Source organism: Cyanistes caeruleus, chromosome 12 (assembly GCF_971803275.1).
Source record: "Cyanistes caeruleus chromosome 12, bCyaCae1.hap1.1, whole genome shotgun sequence".
Taxonomy (NCBI): domain Eukaryota; kingdom Metazoa; phylum Chordata; class Aves; order Passeriformes; family Paridae; genus Cyanistes; species Cyanistes caeruleus.
The window spans coordinates 18,384,792-18,388,146 of record NC_141712.1 but is presented as its reverse complement, the minus strand read 5'-3'; the positions used below and the strand labels follow the sequence as shown (position 1 = coordinate 18,388,146).

General features: G+C 46.1%; 1 long non-coding RNA gene across 1 annotated transcript in view; it reads left to right on the top strand.

The window, feature by feature from the left end:
* Nucleotides 1-1,992, top strand: part of LOC111934445 (uncharacterized) — a 4,468-nt gene extending 2,476 nt beyond the window's left edge. The window contains exon 3 of the long non-coding RNA XR_002867217.2: nucleotides 1-1,992. This exon is cut by the window's left edge and continues 974 nt beyond it. This is a non-coding gene — a long non-coding RNA (uncharacterized LOC111934445).
* The last annotated feature ends 1,363 nt before the right edge of the window (nucleotides 1,993-3,355 follow it).

The following is a 3,355-nucleotide window of genomic DNA, read 5'->3' as shown; positions in this document are numbered from 1 at the left end:
TGTGTTTTAGAGTTATACACTGCAGAGCTGCAGGATTACAAATACATGAGAAATAGCCAAGCAGGAGCGCTGAGGGATCAAGGAGGGGTTAATTTTGGGAGCTGAGAGCAGGAGCACAGAGCTGCACTTCCCAGCAGATGGCTCCGTGGTATTCCAGACCCGGCTTGGTCTCCACCAAACCTTTTAACTCCACACAGATGCACCAAGCTTTGCCTTTTCCGTCAGGCACCGGGGTCATGCTGAGGTGTCTTTTATTTTTTTTTATGATTACTGCTTTTCCCCTCTGATCATAGCACCAGAAACTTACACAGTGGAATCCCAGGGCACGGAATAATCCAGCCCTGGGCTGAGTGGGGACCAACAGCTGATTCAGCCCTACTGAGTCATTGGCTGCACATCTAACCAGATAAAATTTAACAAAGCCAATTAAAGCCTTCAGTGTAACACAAGGACACTTCCCCATTGGTATTCCCAGATTCAGAATTTCTGTTGTTTTTTTTTATTATTTTTTTTTTTTCACAAAGAGGACAATATGGGATTGATGAGTCTTGTTATTTTCCCTATAAAGAGAGGTCTTAAACACTTAGAGAAGCCTGCCAAGTGCAGCCATTCAGTTCTACACCACAGAACCAGATGAGTTTTGTACGAGTTATAAAATGCATTAATTCAAGATTATACCCCTGTATGCTGTGGAACATATGTAGGTACAGCACAAAGCTGACAATTTGTCAGGCCCTTTTCCAAGCCCTTCTCATGAAGAATGAGGTCCCATTTGGATCAATTACAAGTGAATAGGCATTACAGGCTGAAAATCATGCCTTTGTTGCTTAACAGTGCAAAATATTGTTGGTATAATTATTTTTGTATAGTCCTCTTGCCCTGTGGCGTGGATCCAAATGTGATTCCAGCTCCACCTGGCTCTAACCCAAGAGCACTCCACATCAGGCCCTCAGGATCCTAATTCTCTCATTCAGCTGACTATGACCAGTGTCTGTGTGGTTTTGGTTCAGCATAGACTGGTACGTGCAGGGAAATCCAAACAATTTTCCAGTGCTGGTGGTGTTCTCCAAAAATTGGCCTCTTCTCCTGTGCCATGCTGGCTCTTCATGAGTTTCTCCTTTGTATTGGATGCATTAAAGTTCTGTATTCCTGAGTTGTGTCATTATGTGACACTATTTCTCCGCTTTGGCCCCTGATATTTTGATAATGTTCTGATTTTAAACTTCTGATTACACATAAGCAGCCAAGCTACCCAGCTTTTCTCAGAAACTACTTGCAAGAAATGCATCTTCATGCTACACCACATAAACAATTGCTAAAATATGCAGATCAGGAAAACTAATGATGTGTAATTCTAGGATGTTTTAAATGTCTTAATTTAGTTTATAGACACTCCAAAAAAGCCCCACCCCACTTAGGGAGCCAAGCATCAATAACGTGGGTCTGCTCTAGCTGAGTAATCACCTCTCGGTGATGAATTCTTAAATATTAATTTGCTGGATGCTATTCATCATGTGCAACAGTGAAGGCAAGGCAAAATCAAGGCTCCAAAAGGAGAGGGAGGAGTTTTTTTGCAGCCAAAGTGCAGAGTTGCCATTCTTCAGGCTGGCACGTCCCGTTCTTCCTGCTGTCCTGGGTCTGCCCCAGCTCCCAGAGCGTGTTTGCTGCTGGGGGAAGGCTGAGGTGCCATCCCTGGGTCCCTCCTGAGCGCAGGAACCACGCTGGGGTGCTGCTGGCAGGGAGCAGGGGCTGTGGATGTGCTCACCAGTGTGCTCCTGAGTTCCTGCACAATTCCCTGCCAGCTGCCAAAGAAATGCTGGGGACTTGGATTTTGGTAACTTTTGAGAGAAGGGCAAAAGGGGTGGGGGAATATCTCTGTACAACAGCTCCTCTGTCATCAGGGTGTGTTTGCACAGAACCCCAGGGGAGAGATTTAGACCCAGCTAAATTCAGCTGAGGGAGGTCAGACACTAAAGGCATTTCAGCTGCAGCCTTGGACAACAACCCTGTCTCATAGAGTGTAGGAAAAACACCCAGGCTTTAATGCTGACTCCTGAAATGTCATATTTAAAATGGATCTAAGGTGGTTCCTCATGGTTTTCCTCTAGGAAAACCTCACTCCTTGGACTTCATCCCTTCCCTGCCCTACGAGAGAGGCAGTCAGTACCTAAGACAGGCGTGCAGGAGAGAAAAGTGATTTATTTCATACACCCTGAAAATAAAAGGAGCAGATTTGGGGAATTTTCTGCTGTGCTGAGCAGTATTGGTTGGGTGGGGGGGTATTTTAATGCACAGCTGCTTTCTGCTGCTGTGGTTATGGTCATGCTGTGGTCACACATTTTTAGGGTTTTGCTGTGGTCACTGGGTTTGGAGATCTCTGATTTGAGGAGCAGGGAAGCATCAGGCCTGGTGGAAATTCTTTGTTCTGCTATTAAGAAGTTTTCTACAAGTATCCCAGTGTGCTTAATATAAAATGCCAGTACACACTGGGGTGGAAAACATAGAGAATTCTGCTTTTGCTACTTATTGGTGTGGGATTATTGAGAAGTGATTTCAGCCACTTATGGCCTCAAGGGTCTAATTAAAGTGACAAGTCTCCACAGAGCCTGTGATGCTACAATACTTAGTGGTAGAAATAGGAATAAAAATCACTCCCTTTTCATTGTCTTCCTGTTAAGATGTGACATTAGACAGGAGAGAGGCATCAAGGTGGGAATTTTCCTTCACTTGGAAAGCAGTGGACACCCAAAACTGGGCAGAGAACGCTCCCTCATTTTCTGTCTTTCAAGAGGGTTTATGCAGTAGTAAAATGGAAATAATTCCAGCTCCATCCTCGTGGGAGTTCTGTGGAGTGCAGGAGTTTTCCAGGGTCCTTCACAGATTCCCTGTGGAGTTTTCCACGGCTGACAGGCCAGGCTGTGGGTCCATGGGTGGGGTTCTGTGATTGCAGCTCTGTACCAGGTTCTGGCTCCCCTCCCCTTCGGGCTGCTGTGAAGTTGATGACAAAACTCCAGGTAAAATCTGGAGAAGTTTCTGCACATGGACTCAGTTTTGATGTCTGTGGCCTCGTCTCAGAGCATTCCCTTCCTCCTTTGCTCGTGCATTCCCTGCCTGCTCGGGCTCCCCTCCCCAGCCAGTGAGAGCATCCAAGATTAGTGCCACAAATCCATTCTTTTATCCAGGAGCTGCTGATGGAGAAGAAATCACGTTCTGAATCATCAATTCCTCCAAGAGCAAAGTCTCTCAGGAACAAAGATTGCAGAATGAGGCAGCACACTCAGACCTTTCCCTCTCTGTGCTCCTCGGGCTGGTCCCCCAGGGAACCACGTTTTCCAATCCTGCATCGCCCACTCGG